The sequence below is a fragment of the Acomys russatus genome, chromosome 24 (assembly GCF_903995435.1).
Source record: "Acomys russatus chromosome 24, mAcoRus1.1, whole genome shotgun sequence".
Lineage (NCBI taxonomy): Eukaryota > Metazoa > Chordata > Mammalia > Rodentia > Muridae > Acomys > Acomys russatus.
This window is the reverse complement of record NC_067160.1, coordinates 39906559-39927962: the sequence shown is the minus strand read 5'-3', so window position 1 is coordinate 39927962 and position 21404 is coordinate 39906559. Positions and strand designations below refer to the sequence as shown.

Sequence of the window (21404 nt, the reverse complement as noted above, 5' to 3'; positions counted from 1 at the left end):
CACCCTGCTTTCTAGATCTACACCATTCTGCTATTTCCTATGATTAATCAAAAGCATGCCATGTATTTACTTTATAGGTGTTTTATAAGAGTTTGAATCACAAATTTATCAGCACGCTATCAGCCTTTGCGGAGGCAACTCATATAGATGCTGCTGCAGACTCAAACCCAGTGAACCAATCTAAAAACAAAGCATGTGAAAGGTCAAAAATAGAAAAAAAATTATAGCTATAGTAGATTTCTATCCCTTTAATAGCTTCATAAAAGGGAAGTGTACAGGTTTGAAGCAGCATTTATTTGCACATTTTCCAGCGGCCAATGGGTGTGCCTACATTTGGGATATTTTTCTAGGGAAAGTAACTATGTCCTACCATCTCTGAAAACTATACTTAGTGGCTTTGATTCATGGAATTTGTTCTGCTTGTTTTATGGAAACAGACATATCCTGGCAGCACACACACCGCTGCTATTGGAACTTTTGTGGCAAGAAAAAAATGTATTCTTCCCTGTACTCTTCTTGAAGAACAACCTGGAACAAAGATGATTTCCATCAGATACAAACAGAATGGGGATACTGATTTTTAAATAAAAGATTCAAACCAAATGTCACTACAGCACATTAAAGAATGGTTTAAATATTTTCACTGTCCTTGGGTTTTGTTTTAGAAAACACAGCTTGAAAGAAATAAACATGAAGCTAAGATTTGCTGTTGCAATAGAATTTGTAAAATATAAAGGCAGTACCCTGTTTGTCCATTTTAATAGCAGCCAGAGAAACCTGCAGGTGATTACCCTCATATAATAGAGGTTCATAAGCAGGAAGACCATACACACATTTTGAGACCACTAACAGGGGCTAGTAAGGAGACAGCACTTGGAAGAAGTAGTAAAAAGGTCTCTGATTTTAAAGTTCTAGTTCTAAATCAAGGCCACAGCCTCCTTGATGGCAGATAGTTAAGATGATATGCCTGTCAAAAGATGTTATTGAGCCCACGTAATATTATATTTGCAGTTAGAAAGCAGAGAGATGAATGTGGTGCTCAGCTTGCTTTTTCCCTCCCTTTATATTCAATTCAAGTCCAGGACTCTAGCCTACAGGATGAGGCCATACACACTCGGGGGTGAGTCTTCCCTGTTTAAACCGTTCTGGCAGCACCACATTGACACAGCTAGCAGTATTCCATGATGATCACTTATCTACTCTGGTTGACAATAAAGTTTACCCACCTCCCCCCAATTAACTTGACACCCCAAGACATCAGTTCAAATTATAACATTCTACCCCAATACCTAAAGTATGATTTTCATCTCATAATACCAAATGCATTTTAGTCTATCTCTAAAGATCTCCTGAGTCTAACAATTTAAGTGCTGCTCAAAAATTGGAAGTATTTCTGAGATTATATACAATTTCTTAAATGTCATTCATGCACAAAAAAGTTATGTGATTCTAATATAAAATGACACAGAATAAACATTCATGTTCCTAAAAGGAGAAATGAGAGGGTAGGAAATAAAGTCTGTATCAGACCAAGACTGAAAACCAACAAAGCACACACGGAATCTTGGAGCTACACAGCTGTCCTCTGGGACTTGTGGTAGAATCATGTAACTTGCCTCCAACAGCATTGGGAAGCCCTGCTGTCTGATTCAAATAAAGAGGCTTAGTCAGACTCCATTCTGCAGCCTTCCTCAGTGGATGACCCATGGCTTAGGCCTCTTAACATCCTAGGGTTTCTGCTGTCACTGGAGTTTCACTTTCATAGTTTCATTCTTCTCTCTCTCTCTCTCTCTCTCTCTCTGTCTCTCTCTCTCTCTCTCTCTCTCTCTCTCTCTCTCTCTCTCTCTCTCTCTCTCTCTCTCTCTCTCTCTCTCTCTCTCTCCATGCAGATTGCAGTCCCTTCCCTCCTATTCTCCCAGTCCCATCTTCCCACCCTCTTTCCCCCAGTCCTCCTGCCCTCCTTCTCAGATAAGGGACCCCCTCCCTTCTGCCCCAGCACTTCATGTAGCATCAGGACTAAGCCCATCCTCTTCCCCTGTGCCCAGACAAGGCAGTCCAGCTAGAGGAGAGTGATCCAACAGCAGGCTACTGCATCCAGGTCAGGGACAGTCCCAGATCCAGTTGCTAAGGGATCCATATGAAGGCTGAGCTGTACATCAGTTTCACATGTGCAGACATTAGCCAAGCTAACTGTCCACTAAGAAGCTCTACCCAGCAGCAGATTGAACGAGATGCTGAGACCCACAGACAAACATTAGACAGAGATCTAGAATTCTTGTGGAAGACTTAGGGGAAGGATGGAGGGACCCAAAGGAGACAAGAACTCAAAAGAAGGCCAAGGGACTCAACTAACCGAGGCCCATAGGGGGTCACAGAGACCGAACCACCAATGCAGGACTCAGTGCAGGATACCTAACTGCCAGATTGCCTGTCCTCATTGGCTTTGGGGAAGTGGGGAAGTTTGATTCAAGCTTCTGTGACTCCTTTACTTTTTCCTTCTATCATGTCTGAAAAAACATTATCACATGACCAGCCCTGGCAAGTTCTGTTGTCAGCTAGAATGCTCCCTCTCTGACCAGAAGCAGTGGCCCTCTAGAATGAATCTGAGAAAATAACTCCCTGGGCAGTTTACAGCCCACAGGAAACCCCTTAGGCAGCATTCTCAATGCAGACTCTTCTTTCAAATGAATTTGCATTGTCACAAATTCAGCCTTTGATGAGTGGGATCCTGCCCTCAGGGCACATTTCCTATTGTCTTCAAGTAGAGCTTGCCAATTCTGTTTAATGATGCTAATTTCTTTAACAATCATGGCTACTTTCTCCACACCTTCCTTGTCTACAACTTTGGACTTTTTTTTTTTTAAACAACCATTTCCGGATTAAATTGTACATTGACCATAACTTTCTGCTCTACTTGCTGCCCTTTCTCACTACAGAACTGGCTGAGAGGACTAAATGGTAACCATGACCCAGCCAGAATGTTATCTCCTGTCTTGAAGTTTCCATAGCCCAACAAATTAGTGCATTATTTTTTGATCCAGCTACCCAATTTCTCAGTACTTCTACAGAATGAAACCTGTTTCTTGCCAGAATGTAACGCTACGGTCTCTAACCTTGATCCCAATAACATCCTTGTTTCTGTCTGAAACCTCATGGTCTGCATTTCTCTCAGCATTTTCTGGTCTTTCAACTTTTTCTTCACAACTGCTGATAAGAGTCAAGGAGAGCCCAAACTCTCGCACATGACCTCTAACCACATGGTCAGGTCCATCACAACAACAGGCCAAGTCCTCGGTAGCAGTTTTCTAAATCAGTTATTTTTATAATCTTCATAAACAAACACCTGACTAGAAGCGACCTAAGTAAGGATGGGTTTACTTTGGTGTGTAGATATTAGAAAAGGCATGATGGTGGGGTGTGAAATGACTGTGCCTCCAGTCAGGAAGGAGGCAGATGTGAATGTTACAGCACAATTACTGTCTTCCCCATCATGACCTTCTTATCTTAAGACTAAAACAAACTCTTCCTTTCTTAGGGCACTCTTGTCAGGTATTTGGTAAAAGCAATGAGAAAAAAACCTGATATCCTTAGGCTGGCAAATGAATACCATACAATAACTTTAGCTTTTCCAAATGACATTCAAAATATTAAATGACATAAAGTAAAGTATACATGGCCACTCTTTGCTCCATAGAAGAACATATCTTTCAGGTAAAATTTCTAGCAGCGTTCACAATTTTCTGTGTAAATAAGTAAGCTTTTATTTTAAAAAAATTCATTTATTCAGCATATTTTATTCTCCAGTGACAGCAGTGAAGAAAATCTACTATACTATTAAAGCCTTATAAATATTTAATTCATTGTCAATAGTACCATTTATTGGAAAATGCCTAAATGTTGAACATTAAATTTGACATTTATAATGAGCCAAAGTAATACAACAAAAATTTTGTAACATGCATGCTATTTCTAAAGATCACCAAAACACTAACAAATATATTTAAGAATTACCAGAAATCTACCTAAAACTGAAAAGGGAGTTGCAAATCAAAAATTGCATCTTGCCCGACATAAAAAGTGACATTAACATCATCTCAATTACAAACTAATAATGCATTAACAACAAAGAACAAAAGTAGTTTGGATCCAGTGCTATGGATATTTTAATTTTTTATTAAAAGGTTTTGCTACTGCACCTGCATTTATTTTAAGCATAACCCAATTTCTTTATTCCCTGAGCCATGATCATTTTCAAGGTGAACTACATTTTCTCCATCTCCTCTAGCAGTTACAGCTGTGGTAGTAGTGAAAATTCTAACAGTAGAGTAGGAAATCAGCATGTAAAACTCATTCCCTGGGTGAATAAATGCATTAAGTTAATTTTTTAAAACTAAAACATTCAAGAAAACATAATTGGTACTCCTATACAGTGTAAATTCAAACATCAATAGTATGCAAAACTTTTCCAATCAAATACCCAGAAATAATTTTAAAATCAAAGAATTGTTGTATTAAGATATTCCACAGACACATAAATGTAGGAGGCTAGCTCCAGTGATGATAATTTCAACTGTTATAATCCCACATACATGAGAAATTGATTTTTACTCTATACATGGTTTTCCTTAAAACTCATTCAACTGCTGAAAATATATTTTCTATTTGCCTATATACAATGACTGGGAGAAAAATGCACTGAACTTAGGTTTAAGTTACAGAAATTATAACTTGAGGAGGCTTTCCCAATCGTTCATTAAAGGTCTACCAGTGTGTCTTTTACTGACCTTTCTCTTCCTTACTTGAATCTCCACCCACAGACTCCAACACACTCAGGGCCTATTTTAAAGCAACCTATAGCCCAGCAGAGAAAATAGGGCAGTACTGAGAAAAGTTAGTATTAACTCCCAGCCCACTCAGCTATTTTAATGATTCATCAGGGAAACCCCAACTGTTAAAATATACCTGTAATGTCATTAAACAGTAAAAAAAAAAAAAAAAAAAAAAAAAAGAAAAAAAGAAAGAAAGAAAAAAAAAAAAGAAAGAAAAAGGAAAAAATCTCTGCCCTAAAGTATGTCACAAATGATTCCACTAACAAAACAAAACACACTAAGATTGAACATGAGCCAGGCGATGGTGGTGCATGCCTTTAATCCCAGCATTTGAGAGGCAGAGGCAGGTGGATCCCTATGAGTTCAGGGTCAGCCTGGTCTACAATGAGAGTCCAGGACAGCCAGGGCTACAAAGAAAACCCTGTCTAGAAAAACCAAAACCAAAAACAAACAAAAAAAGATTAAACATGAATCTTTAAATTTTTTTCTAAAAAGTAATGTGATATATTTAATTTTTGTGCAAGAAGGTGTGTGTGTGTGTGTGTGTGTTGTGTGTATCTATGTGTATGTGAGAGAGAAAGAGACAGAGACCACTAAGTTGTTTTTGCAAATCTAGCTCTGAATAGTTTCTTCTTATTCCTTGTTCTTTTTTATCATTCTTCCTCATCCTAATCTGTCCCATTTCACTGTATTCCCTGAAGGCTGAAATGTAATTTAACACAAAATATATAATAACTTTACAATCTAGAAACTACAAGCATTGAAAATAGTGTACATAAAATTAAGGAAAGTTTGGCTAATAGGAATTAATCCATTTCCTTAGCATTAGATTATATTGCAAATAATGCCTAATGGGAAATGTTGCTGCATTATTTACTTATGATACATACACACTAATATTACTAACATACACTATATTAATGTTTGTACTTAAATAGAAATAATTTCAGGTGCAAAATTAAAAATACAGCACTTGTATAATATTTTATACCCCCACTATTCTGTCATTGTTTTTATTTCTTCAAGTCTGACTTTATTTCCTGTTGTGATAACAAAAGAGCTATCATCAAAATGCATCAAAGGATTTTATGCATCAAAATCCTTAGGAAGGTATCATGATTAATTTTATTGTCAACTTGACACACCTAAGGAATGAACTTCATATGGAGAATTACCTCCATCTGACAGACTATGGACATATCTGTGGAGCATTTCTGGGTTGCTAACTGATGTAGGTGGGCCCAGCTCACTACGGACACCATTCCTAGCCATAGGGACCTTATCTGTATAAGAGCAAGCCAGAAGAAGAAAGCCAAAAAAGCTTCATTGCTTGGTGGTCTCTGCTTCATTCTCCTGCCTGAGTTTACCTTAGTAATGAACTATAACTTATAAACCAAATAAGCCCTTTCTTCTCCCATGCTACCTTTAGTCACTGTTTTATCACAGCAACAGAAAGAAATGTAGAACAGAAATCTTACATGCCATGCTATTGGTGAGACATTTTAAAGCTATTTTTAAGTATTTTTCCAATTATGCCCTGCAAAGATCTCTTAAGTATGTATACTTGCAAAGTAACAATTTTATATCCACATATGATTTAACTATCCCTGACGAATGTTTTTCCTTTTTTGACACTTAACATTATACTTAGATCAGTCCCTAATTCCATGATTTGAATTAATAAAAAGTCTCGATTATAAGTTTCAAATGCAAACAAATACCCTGTAACAAATAATTAAATATGTACATATGAAAATTTTATTTACTTATATTTTATAAAATTATATTCTGTGTTAAACAGCAAGTTATAATTTAATTGGTTTAGATGAGAGGTTTAATATGATTAAGAAGTAAATACTGGTCCTTTTTCAACTGTTTGCTGCTATTGGTTTCTTGAATTTGAAACTATACAGTTAGCCATACTCTAGCATAGAAGGGTGTAGATAGACAAATCTCTGGAGCTCACTGGAGAGGCAGCTTATTCAATTGGCAAGCACTGGGTTCAGTAAGAGACCCTGGCTCAAGGGGTAATGTAAACGGCAATCCAGTTACTCACGCAACGGACATGCACATACAACCAAATGCACATATATACTACAAAGCATATACATACCAAAAATTAACAATGAATTGACTATATTGAATTCATGATGACATTTTAAAATACTATATTTATGAATCAGTGCAAAGATTTACACCAGAAAATCATTGCATCACTCAAAATATTGCATTAGCCTGTTACACAGCTATGTTCATACCACATGATTCTTTGTAAGCCACAGATAATCTTTCCAAAATATAAATCTGAAATTGAAGTTATCAAGTAAGGATAAAATACAGCACTCTGTATATGGCAGATTCCTTTTTGGGGTCCCCCCTACTTTCTTCATCATAGCTCCATTTGAAACTTCCTTCCAAAGACTGCGTCACAGCAGTAGCACCCACCTACACCCACACAGCTCTTTCATTCTTCCCTTAGTTCCCACCATTATCTCTCTTCTGCCTGACTTCTCTTTTACAAAAATGTTTGCACATGAATCAGTATTTCTATGAAGCCTCTCCCCTCTCGGTTACCATTTTATTCTCTCCTCTCAAGAATAGCAGTACTATACATTTTCAGTCTCGTGTCATGTCCTGCTTCTCCATAAACCTAGGGATTGCCTGAGGGTGGAGACTACACCATTACTTTGCTGGGCTGTATCTCAGTATGTGACACAAAGTAAATATTACCAAATTTTTACAGAACTAAAAAATCAAGATGACAAAGATAGTACAGTTCTTCTGCTTTCAAGGTCTCATATCTTTTCCTTATAAATTCTAACATGCTAACAGAAGCACACTTGCTGCTAACCGTCTCCCATTACTCATGAAGACTAACTATTCTCAAATAGCAAGGACATTGGAACATATTTATGTTCCTTTTCAAATATTATGTTTTTATTACTGTTCACACAAACCAAAATTTATGGGGAAATGACAAGTTTTTCCAGTCAACAGGTGTGTTGATTTTAATGCACTGCTACAAAAATAGCAATGGCTGAAGAAATGGGAGACATGACATAAGCAACTGAACTCTATGCTAATGTGGGTCTCTTGGTCTAAGAAAGTATCTTTAAGTAACAAAAATTTAACAATCACCTGCAGATTTCTATTGTTTGAGTCATTATCAGTCTACTTTACCTCTGGAAACAGAACTAGAATAAGAACCAATTCCCTTACATCAATCTCCAGATCCCATTCCACATTTAATAATTAGACTTTTATTTAATGGGAAAGTAAAAAGGTGGTTTTAAATACTTTCTGCTATTATTCATTTTATAAATGGTTGACAAGATGAAGTAATACAGATGCTTTTGCAAGATGGCATTTCTCCAATGGCTTCCAACTCTTCCAAACAGGCTATAAGTCAGTCCCATGGGAGAAAATTAGACTGTCTAATCCATGTAGATATGAATAGCCAAAGAGAAAAATCAACATGTTTCACAGATTCACAAATGCAGAAAACACTGACAACACTGCTTAATTAATCTTTTACCAAAATAATAATAATAATAGTAATAACAATAATAATAATAATGTCATGACAGAGTAAAATAAAAGAGCAGAGAATAAAGTCCACAAGTTGGGACCTCATATATTATATAATATATATATATAATTTATATATATATATATATATAAAATCTGTCCCATTATATTTCATTACAGACAAATTATGTGACCTTAATGCAAAGTATATTAATTTTTTTAGACTTTGGAGTTTCAAATTTATATATAAATGTTTAATAATTACTAATACACACACATAGCAGTACATGTTCAATATGTTTGTGAAATGATAATATCATTATAAAATGATAAATGTCTTTGTCGTATATAGTATCTAACGATGCCTCCCAACAATTTGTAAGTCGGGAACATCAGCAGTATAGGATACATACAACTGAACACTATACATCTAGGTGGTAAAAATTAAATTTCTGCTCCGATCTTTTCCTTTTTAGAGTTCTGCATAATCATCACTACCCGTCTTTTACTCTCCAGATCTACACAAATATGTTCTCTATAGAATAAATGAGCGTTGTAAACACTAGAATTAGAAAAATAAGTTCATGTAAAAAGACAGGAACAGTCCCATGACATAGCCATAAAGTTATGTTCACAATAGCAGTCTGAAGATAATAGTTTGGTTCAAAGTGCAAATGACAGATTTAAAAACTGAGTCTCTTGCCTCAGGAAACTTTCTTCCCCAATATCACTCGGTAAAACTATGCAACACAAGGACAGGCAAGGCTGTGTTATATAGCTTTTTCTTGGCAATTCAAACATTCCATCTTTCACAGGAAGCCCTGTAAGACAGCTGGTAAGCAACTCAAATAGCTTCAGGAAGTCTCTGAACCTGAGTAGATTCCCTAGGTCTCCCTTTCCCTAAGACTATATAAACAGAAGAGACTACTGAGAGTTACTCTCAAATAAGATAAACCGTGAAAAAGACTTTCAAACATGACAAAGAAAACTCTGAGACCAGACCAGCTAGCTATCTTATCTTATACTGCTATCTCAAACCTGAACTCTGACTCTGAACAGGATAAATTAAATATGCACACCAAACAGTTTTAATAAAACGATTGACACACTTCTATCCTTACTGGCCTAACCATCTCACTTTTAAGAATTGAATCCTTGTGATGCAAGCTGGTGATGCCTACTACACACCTTGTTTGATCAGCAAGATAACAGGAACTTATTTAACAACCTAAGGACTGATCTGAAAACCACACAACACCAGTATTGGTGACCCACAGGTGAGAGAAGTCCAAACTGTGTGCAGCACAGTTGGGTGCAACCTCAGGCCACCCAGCAAAACAACAGAAAGGTCCAGGGTCCCTGCAGAAACTAGCAAGCAGCCTCCAAAGGCTGCTGAAACCTTGTGAACTCTGGGGGGTGCAAAGAGAGTCATGACTAGCAGAAACACCCTTGCATATATTCAGACCACCATGGTTTAAAGCTGGAACTCAACAACAATAGAAACAACAGAAAGCCTACAAACGCATGGAAACTGAATAATACCCTACTCAATGATATTTGGGTAAGGAACAAAATAAAAAAAAGAATTCAATGAAACTGAAGCTGCAACATACCCAAATTTATGAGACATAATGAAAGTAGTGCTAAGAGGAGACTTTATAGCACTAAGTGCCTTTATAAAGAAAATGGAGAGAACTCATACTAGCAACTTAACAGTACACCTGAAAGCTATAGAACAAAAAGAAGCCGTCACATCCGAGAGGAGTAGACTGCTGGAAATCATCAAACTCAGGGCTGAAATCAATAAATTAGAAACAAAGAGAACAATTCAAAGAAATCAACAAAACCAAGAGCTGATTCTTTGAGAAAATCAACAAGAAGGACAAACCCTTAGCCAAACTAACTAAAAGGCAAAGGAAGAGTATTCAAAACCACAAAATTAGAAATGAAAAGAGAGACATTGAAGAAATCCAAAGAATTATTAGGTCTTATTTCAAAAGCCTATATGCCACAAATTTTGAAAATGTACATGAAATGGAAATTTTTCTTGACAGATACCAACTACCAAAATTGAATCAAGATCAGATAAACAAACTAAATAGTCCTATGTCTCCTAAGGAAATAGAGGCAGGCATCAAAAGTCTCCCAATCAAAATAAGCCCAGGACCAGATGGATTCAGCACAGCATTCTACTATACCTTCAAAGAAGAGCTAATATCAATTCTCTTTAAACTATTCCACAAAATAGAAATGGAACGAACATTACCAAACTCATTCTATGAAGTAAGTCACAGTCACCTTGATACCAAAACTATACAAAGGCTCAACAAAGAAATTTCAGACCAACTTCTCTTAGGATTATTGACGCAAAAATACACAATAAAATACACACAAACTGAATTCAAGAACACATCAATAATATCATACACCATGACCAAGTAGGCTGCATTCCCAGGCATGCAGGGGTGGTTCAATATATGGAAATACACAATGTAATCCATCATATAATCAAACTAAAAGAAAAAAAAACACATGATCATCTCTTTAGATGCTGAAAAGCATTTGACAAAATTCAACACCGATTCATGTTTAAAGTCTTGGAGAGAGTAGATACAAGGTACATACCTCAGTATAATAAAGGCAATATACAGCAAGCCTATAGCCAACATCAAACTAAATGGAGAGAAACTTAAATCAATTCCATTGAAGTCAGGGACAAGACAAGGCTATACACTCTCTCCATATCTCTTTAATATTGTTCTTGAAGTCCTAGCTAAAGAAATAAGGCAACTAAAGATGATCAAGAGAATGCAAATCGGAAAGGAAGAAGTCAAACTATCACTATTTGCAGATGACATGATAATATACATAAGTGACCCTAAAAATTCTACCAAGGAACTCCTTCAGCTGATAAGCACCTTCAGCAAAGTGGCTGGATGCAAAATCAACTCGGAAAAGATCAGTAGCCCTGCTGTATACAAATGACAAATGAGCTCAGAAAGAAATTAGGGAAACCACACACTTCACAATAGCCACAAACAATATAAAGTATCTTGGTGTAACTCTAATCAAGCAAGTGAAAGACTTGTATAAAAAAAAAAAAAAAAAAAAAAAAACTTCAAATCTCTTAAGAAAGAAATTGAAGAAAATATTAGAAGATGGAAAGATCTGCCATGTTCATGGATCAGGAGAATCAACATAGTAAAAATGGCCATCTTACCAAAAGCAATTTACAGTTTCAATGTAATCCTTATCAAAATACCTACAAAAATTTTAAAGACATTGAAAGATCAATTCTCAACTTCATATGGAAAAACAAAACACCCAGAATAGCTAAAACAGTCCTGTACAATAAATGATCTTTAGGAGGAATTGCCATCCTGGATCTTAAGCAGAACTGTAGAGCATCAGTAATAAAACAGCATGGTACTGGCATAGCAATAGGCTGGTTGATCAGTGGAAAAGAATCGAAGACCCAGAAATAAATCCACATACCTATGGATATATTATTTTTGATAAAGAAGACAAATCCATACCATAGAAAAAAATAGCATTTTCAACAAATGATGCTGGTATACCTGGACAGCAACATGTAGAAAACGAAAACAGACTCTTATTAATTACCCTGCACAAAAAACTAAAATCCAAGTAGATTAAAGACCTCAATTTAAAAACTGATAGACTAAATTGGTGAGAAGAAAAAGTGGGGAAGAGCCTGGAACTCATTGGCACAGGGGACAACTTCCTGAACAGAACACCAGCAGCTCAGACTCTAAGATAAACAATTAATGAATGGGACCTCATGAAACTGAAAAACTTCTGTAAGGCAAAGGACACTGTCAACAGAACAAAGTGACAGTCTACAGACTGGAAGAAGATCTTAACCAACCCTAAATCTGGCAAAAGACTGATATCCAAAATATATTAAGAACTAACGAAATTAAACACCACCGAGCCAAATAACCCAATTAAAATATAGGATACAGAACTTAACAGAGGATTATCGAATGGAGGAGAAACACTTAAAGAAATGTTCAATATTCCTAGACATCAAGGAAATGCAAGTCAAAATTACTCTGAGATTTCATCCTACACTTATTACAATGGCTAAGATCAAAAATTCAGGTGACAGCACATGCTGGCGAGGATGTGGGGAACGGGGAACACTCCTTCATTGCTAGTAGGAGTGCAAACTTGTACAACCATTTTAGAAATCAATCTGGGGATCTCTCAGGAAATTAGGAATAAGTCTACCTCAAGACCCAGCCATTCCACACCTAGGCATATACTTGAAAGATGTTCTACTATACAACAAGAAAATTTGCTCAAACTATGTTCATAGCAGTTTTATTTATAATAGCCAAAATCTGGAAGAAACCTAGATGTTCTTCAACTGAACAATGGATAAAGAAACGGTGTACATTTACACAATGGAATACTACTCAGCTATGAAAAACAAGAAAACTTTGAAATTTTCAGGCAAATGGAGGGAACTAGAAAAGATCATCCTAAATGAGGTAACCCAACACAGAAAGACATGCATGGTATACACTCACTCATTAGCGGATATTAGCTGCATGATACAGGATAACCACACAACAGTACAGAGACTGATGCACCAAAAAAAGGACTATGTATGGTGTGATCCTAGGCCCACTGCTCAGATGTAGCAAACAGGCAGCATAGTCTCTCCGTGTGCCTACAATATGGGGAGCAGGGACTACTTTTGACATGGACTCTGGCCCCCCAATGTTGATCACTTCCCTTTGGCAGGGTAGTCTTGCCAGGGGGGTTGGGTAGGGTTTTGGTTGTTTTCTTGGGCTATAGAGGTTTATTTTCATTTGGAGTTGGTTATAAGTTATTAAGGCTCTTATTCAGAGAGAAATCAAAGTTGGACTCAGGGATGTTTCTCTTTTCCCTTATCATTCTTTCTTAATGTTTGAAGATAGGGGTTGAAAAGAAAGAAGGGGGAATATAGGAATACATAGGGATGATAGGACAAAAAGTAGACTACTGAATCTACTCCTAAAATTAATGCCTAAATTGTTACTCATAGGATTATTTTTAATTCACTGATATAGAAATTTGTATATTGATGCAAAGTAAATTTAATTTGGGTACATTGGTATAGAATTCCAATTCAAGATTATTCTTCACACATATTATATATATTTCTACTCTAATATGAAATACTGTACTCACACAACTCAACTATAATACAAGGCTTACTCTTAATACGTTGAAATGCTACTGCAGTCTGTATAGCATAAGTAAGTAATGAAAATTAATGGTTAGTTGACCAAATCATGGTTATGTCAATTACTAGTCTGTCTTTATCACAAGAATATACATCCTATGTTTAACACATAGATACAATTCTACAGACAGATAAGGTAAAAATTAGATACGGTCTTCAAAAATCTCAGAGACCTACAGAATATAGCATTTAAAGATGTTTTTATTATTTTAAAGATTCATTGACAATATAACAGGTTAATTCCTGGCAACACCCAGACTATCTCAAAGATGATGATGAGTATCAAAGAACCTCCTTATGGAGATGGCTTCAAATGGGGCAAACCAGCCATTGGGCAAAATGTCCTCATTTTGGCCACAGACAGAATTCTGCTTAAACATAGGCAAGATTGAATGCAGGCAGAGTCGATGTCCAAACTCTGCCAAGACATGGTAAGGAAGTCCTCGATAGTTCCTGCCTCACAAATGTGTCTGTCAGGAGGTGTCCCGCTCAAACTAAGGCACCAGCCAAGGACAATACAGGAGGTAAACTTTAAACCCCTTCCCAGATCTAGCCAATGGTCAGAATATTCTCCACAGTTGAGTGGAGAGTGTGATATGACTTTCTCACATACTATGGTGCCTCACATTTGACCATGTCCCCTGGAGGGGGAGACCTGGTGGCACTCAGAGGAAGGACAGCAGGTAGCCAAGAAGAGACTTGATACCCTATGAGCATATACAGGGGGAGGTAATCCCCCTCAGGAACAGTCATAGGGGAGGGGAATAAAGGAAAAATGGGGGGGGGGAGGATACAAGGGATGGGATAAACATTGAGATGTAACAAGAATAAATTAATAAAAAAAAAAATGTAACAAAGCCTAAGGGAGCAGAAAAAAAAAAAAAAAATGTGTCTGTCAGAAACATTGGGCCAGAAGGGTGAAGATGATGCTCCAACATTATAGAGAGTTTTGGTTGACTATTCAGGCAGCAAACTATCTCTATCATTTTCTCAATTTGGAAGGTACTTACCTGCACTGCCTGGCTACTCAGATAGTTAATTTTATTCCTTCTCAAGTCTCTGAAGGGGTTGAAGACCAGATAGTTTAGTTTTACAATTAAGCTTAGTTGTTTTGGTGTTAAAATGTTTTTAGGTCTAGAGCGATGTTTTAAGTTGATAAAGATGAGATGTGATAGATATTGATGTACATTCAGAATTATAGATGCGCCAAGATAGGAAAGATCATCTCTTCTAGGCTCCCAAATACAAATAGCCAAAACAATAAGAATATATTATATAACTCCTGATTGTTTCATGGTTCTTCTTGCTGTGGGTAGTATATTGTATATATGTATAATAGCATAACTGAATATGTAATGAAAAGAAAAGAAATAACCAATAAATATATTGGTAGTTTTCCAATATATGGCCTTATTAAAAAAAAAAGTATTTCATAGTATCATGACATCTTTAATAATAATAAAGCTAACACATTAACAATTGAAAAAAGAAAGATTTTAATACTTATTTAAACAAAAAAACAAAAAGCTGTTGAGAAGGTGCTCTCTCCAAGTGACACTACATACTACAATCTGTCAGTTCTGAAACAAAAATAACAATGTTACTCTCACACACAAACAACTTTTTTTGAAGTGCAGTATCCCAGGCAAATAGAGGCAACATTCCCTCAGAGAAATGTCACTGAGTCTGAAGTTCTGGACTTACTCACTTCCAGTGAAAAATAAAGCAGAAACCATACTCCATCTATCTAATTTATCCAAGAGGAAAAGTAAATTGGAAAAAAAAAAGAGAAGCAAAATCCTACCATCTCAGAAAGCAAAGACATATCAAATGAACATTTGTAAAGGGAGAAATTTCTACAAAAGACTAACAGGTTAGAAATAGGAATATGAAGCGGGGCTATCAGATGGTGGTGAACGAAGGTGCAGACGGAGGGCAGTCCGTCTATCATACTCATCTTCATGTTCTTGGGGGTCAGCAGATGAACTGACCTCCTGGTTAAGCAGGTTAGGGATAATTTTCCCTTTAGATAGTAAATCAGTTGCTAAGCTCCAGTATGCTAAATGGCACACCTAGTTTTGCCTGTGTATGGAGAAATTGAAGAGAACATTTAAAATTCTGTACCTAATAAAAGACATTGCTGCAAAAAAAAAAAAAAAGAAAGAAAGAAAGAATATGTATACTTAAATGCATCACTGTTAAAAAGCTTTAATGTTTTTAATATTCACTTAGGTTCACTGGAAATCACTCTCTAGAAGAGATTAAGTCATATGAGAAAATATGAGGTGACCCTGGTATTAGAGATTTTCCTCCAAGATCTAAATCAATAAAATTGCTTTTTAAGTAGTAATACTAACTCTGGTGCTCTATATTTGGCCACCTGCCCTTGGTGGGGAGGCCTGGTGGCACTCAAAAAAAGAATAATCAGGCTACCAAGACGAGACTTGATAGTCTATGATCATACAGTGGGGGAGGAGGTCCCCCTCAGTCGTAGACCTAGGGGAGGGAAATAGGGTGAGAGAGGGAGGGAGGGAGGATACAAGTGATGGGATAACAATTGAGTTGTAATCTGAATAAACTAAATAAAATTAAAATTAAAAAAGAAAAATATTAAAGTAGTAATACTTCACTAATACAAATTTTCATGCAAGAGAATATGTTTAAGTAGAAATGGTAAAAGCACATTTTTTTCTGCTGATACAACAGCATTCTCTTCTGTCTATCACATTTTAACAGCATTCTCATTTACAAGTGGATCAGTAAAACTGCTAAACAGAGTAAGAAGCCAACATAATGTGACAGATGTGGTGGCACACACCTTTAATTCCAGCACTCTGAAGGCAAAGGCAGGTGATCTCTAAGTTCAAGTCCAGCCTGACATACGGATTAAGTTTCAGGACAGCCAAGGCTGCATAGAGAAAATCTGAAGAAAGAAAGAAAGAAAGAAAGAAAGAAAGAAAGAAAGAAAGAAAGAAAGAAAGAAAGAGAGAAAGAAAGAAAGAGAGAGAAAATATGGAAAAATAAGGAAGAAAGGAAGGAAGGGAGGGAGGGAGAAAGAAAGAAAAGAAGGGAAAGAGGGAGGGAGGGATACCCAGTTGAGTAATATACAGAAGAGGGAAAATAATAAATCATCTAGAAGATTCAATTCTGTACAAAACAAGCATTTGAGATTCAGTTTAAGCTCTAGAGTTGACTAAATTTGTGACATACATGTGTTAATGAAAGATGAAACACTACTTTTAAATATCTCAGGAGGCATATTATTAGCTACTCACTACTATAAGAAAAAATAAGTCTATTAAAAACAGTATAGGAAATAAACTCAAGATAGGTAAGATTAACACCCTTGCATAAAGGGAATGTTCCACAGTAGGCTGTGTATAATTTCTAGAAAGTCTATTCTCTATTTCTGCAGGAAAAGCATGGAAGATTTATCACCTGAATGCATTTCCACTGAACAAAGGGTAAGGAGTAATGACTCAAAGTTTCCTGAATGCAGCAGACACCAATGCACTGATCTATTCAGAGGCTCTGTCTGTCACTGCTATCTGTTTATTAACTGTTTTCTCAATAACATACAGTCCTGGGATATAAATATTTTGTTAAAGGAAGTAGAAAAACAACACACGCTATTCTTTGTAGAAGTCACAGATTGCATCTTTATCATCTTTCTTCAGAAAGTATTTTGTAAACTGTATGTTAAAATGAGAAAGGTTATTACTTGTTAGATAATCCCAACTTCATTCTATCATATAGATGATATATATGTATATACGATATATAAATACATGCAACATATAACAATATATAAATGTAGATAAGACGGATACTATAAGCCCCTACTGAATTAAATGATATTCACAGTCAACAAAGCACCTAAATCATATGAAAGAGATTGTAATTCAAACCCTACAACTAACTGCATATGATCCTGTATTTAACACTAGCCACTCTCTTGGTCTTAGCAGTCTTATTTTAAGATCACTCTCCTAGTTCCTAGTTCAGTCCTCTAATGCTCATTTCTCTTCCTTATTTCTAGAATATACTTTTAAGAAGTGAATTTAAAATATCATTTAAATTTAACATTTTTCACAGTATATGCTAGCCAAAGTGTAGCATGTTCCCTCAACCGAGTATTTCTACATTACAAACAAGCACAAGTGATGGCAAAATCTCAGTTACCTGCAAAGTAAACAAAATAATCTGTAATTTTAGTTGTAAAATGATGCTGCCTAATCTACTGGCATGTAAGATTAGCTTTGAAATATTTGTCCTGTTACAAAAAAATGCCATGAGAGCCAATATAAAGGTTTTAACTTTTTATTTAGCAAGGCCACTTCTGAACAAAAACCTACAACATTATAAAGAATCTTTATTATAAACTTCCTTTCTTGAACTAAAAATAATCAAGAGGGCCAAAATGATAGCTCAGAAATTATGAGCTGTTTTCAGACAACCTGGGTTCCATTCCTAGCACCTACAAGTGCCTGAAACCTGGGTTTCATGACACTCAGTGTACTCTAGCCTCTGCCAACAGTATATCCACATGGTACACATAAAGCTACATAGGCACACACATACAAACATCAAAAATTCTAAAAAAAAGAAGTCAAAATACTGAAGAATAAGGCTTTTACAATTAAAAGATAAATGAAAGAAAATTATATTGAGGTATACTAAGTGTAATTGAAAGTAAACATATGAAAAGCTTATGAGAAAATGGGAATATATCATGAAATCCAGAGCAAGCATAAAGACACACAGAAAGATTCTTAAAGTTGAAGTCACTGAATATGTTTCTATTTCAATTAAAAGAAACTATAATTTTTGTTAACTTTAGGGAAGAAAGCCAAATCTTTTGAAATAACAAACTACTTCCAGATGACTGAAGATTTACTCTCCTCCAGGAGGTTGGGAATTATTTCTGAAATTATTGTAACTAATATTATTATAAGAAACTTACTTAAAATATAATCAACAAGGCCTAAAAGAAACGATGCTGCAGCAATTCACAACACTATCATTTGGTTTGCAAATACTACTTGACAGGTGCATGGAGTAAAAGTAATTCTCAGTGAATTTTAAAATGCACTTGAATTGTTAAATAACTGTAAACATATCAAGATCATTATATACACATATGTGGAATCTATACTTAGGCAGAGTATGTTAGGGAATAAAACTATTGTATTGATACTTAATAATTATGAGGAGGAACACATGGAACTTAATACAGAGTCTAGAGGTTTACATAAAATGTTAAAATTAATTTTTGCTATAAATAACTAAGCATGGGTCTTTAAAGATGGGAATATTTAATTAAGATGATTAAAATGAAAAGAACTTCTAATTTCATACTTAATTTCCAAAGTCTCTTGTATTGAGAAAGCAAAAGAAAAGTTATTACATAATCATGCACGTGTGTTACATTTAACAAGTGAAAGAGATTGGGTAAATATTTAATAAAGAAAGTACTACAATTTTAAGACAGCCATGTATCATAACCACTCAGATTTCCCTATATTGATATAGAAATAATAAATACATATACTCAATAAAAACTACCTAGTATCAACTAAGACTTACAGAAAAATATTTTAGTATTTTTGCATATTTTACAATTTAAACAGAATGTTTCATTTTTCAACTAAATAGTGAAATTTTGTTCCTGAAACTGTTTTATAATGCTACCCTTTCATTACAGGTTTTTTTGTTAGTTTGTTTTGTTTTGTTTGTTTTGTTTTGTTTTTGAGAATTTGAAAAATTAATTATTTATTTGCTTTACATCCAGGTCGTAGCCCCTTCCTATCTCACCCTCCCTCCCTCTCCCATCTCCTATGCCTCAGAAAAAAAGCAGCCACCCACCCACCCACCCACCCACCCATTCACTCACCCTTGAGCTCTAATCTTCTTCCCCTGTGGCCTAGCAAGGCAACCCCACCAGAGGGGAGTGATCAAAAAGCAAGCAAGAGAGTCCATGTCAGAGACAGCCCTCACTCCCCTTACCAGAGGACCCAGAGGAAGCCTGAGCTGCCATTAGTTACATTATCTGTAGGTCTACTCTGCACATGGTCCCTGGTTGGCGTTTTAGTTTCCCACAAGGCCCTCTGGGTCCCAGCTAGCTGGTTCTGTTGGTCTTACTGTGGAGCTCCAGTCACCTCCAGGTCTATCCTTCCCTCTCTTCCTATGCTTCTCTGAATGTTTGGCTGTGAAATGAGACTGTTTCCATCTGCTACTGGGTGGAGCCTAGCTATGCCAGGCTCCTGTCTGCAAGCATAGCAGAGTGTCTTTAACAGTGTCAAGGGTTGACTCTCTCCCATGGGGTGGGTAGGTCTCAGGTTGGTCCAGGCATTGGTTGGATATTCCCCTCAATCTTGGCTCTATCTTTATCCCTACATATCTTGAAGACAGAGTAAATTGGAGGACAATGTTTTTATGTGTGGGTTGGTGTTTCCCTCCTGCCACTAGGAGTCCTGTATAGTTAGAGGGCATCCTCTCCAGTTTCCATGATCCCTGCTACTAGAAGCCTCAGCTCCAGGTACCCTCATATGCTCTCAGAAACCTACCCTGTCTTAGGTCCCAGCTTGCCACAGAACGGCCCTGCGCATGGTTTCTCTTCTCTCTGTAGTCCCTCTGTCCTCCTAGCCCTGCCCTAGCCAGATCTTGTCTCCCCTCTCATTTCTCTGTGTTCCCTCTTCTACTTTGTTCTTTCTCTTCAACCACTTCCACTGTCTACTCTATTTCCCCTTTTTAGTGACATAGGAATCCTCACTTAGGTCCTCCTTGTTACTTCTTTGGGTCTGTCATCACAGTTTTTTGGGTTTTTTTGGTTTTGTTTTGGGGGGGGTTGGTTTTTTTTTTTTTGGTTTTTCGAAACAGGGTTTCTCTGTGTATCTTTGGCTGTTCTGGACTCAATTTGTATCAAACTCACGGCATCCGCCTGCCTCTGCCTCACAAGTGCTGGGATTAAAGGCGAAAAAATCATTTATCCTGAAAAACATAGCCTAAAATACAGGGGAAAAAATTCCATAGCAAGTTTGTAAATAATAACATTCTCAGAAAACACAAAACTACTAATAAAAACAAGTATGTTAATAAATGCAAAGGCAAATGTATTCCCTGTATTCAAAAGGGCATCAAGAATCTACATTTTAATACATTAACTTTCTATAGCAAATTGTAAGCTTGAACTTAGTTGAGAAAAGAAATTGTGATCTGTGGAAAGTGTTTTGTGGCATTTTTAATTTCATGACCACTGTGGTGACATCTTGTCCTTGAAAAGATCATTTCCAACATTAATATTCTAATATCTAAGAAAACTATATATATATAGTTTATAGTAATGAGTGTGTGTGTGTGTGTATGTGTGTGTGCGCGTGCATGCCTGCAAATGCACACATATGCACACACTTTTATGAGTTTCCAAAGGGAATTAATATGTCACCAAAAGCCATATAATAATATTGATTTGATAACCTAATTTTTTTGCTGCTGAATTAGTCTTCATAATTCTAGAAAAATAAAACAAGCAGATTTGCCATAAAATAACTATGATGAAAAACGGATTGGCTGCATGATAAAAAAAAAAATCTCTTCAAAAAAATTTTAGAGCACAAAAATGAAATAATTTTCTAAATCAGGTTACCTTTAAAATGTTCAGTACCCTAAAATTAACCTGTACAGTGGGTCAGGTTGACACTCCTGTTGATTTATCTGTCTAACATCAATTCATCAACAGCTTGCTTCTAAGAGAGCAAACCATTTTTATGCTACTCTCATTTCTTTCCATA

At 36.1% G+C, this 21404-nt stretch overlaps 1 protein-coding gene across 1 annotated transcript in view; it reads right to left on the bottom strand.

Annotated features, from left to right (window-relative positions):
* Gtdc1 (glycosyltransferase like domain containing 1) overlaps positions 1-21404 on the bottom strand; it is a 299932-nt gene that overhangs the window by 254437 nt on the left and 24091 nt on the right. The gene's annotated exons all lie outside the window — the stretch shown is intronic.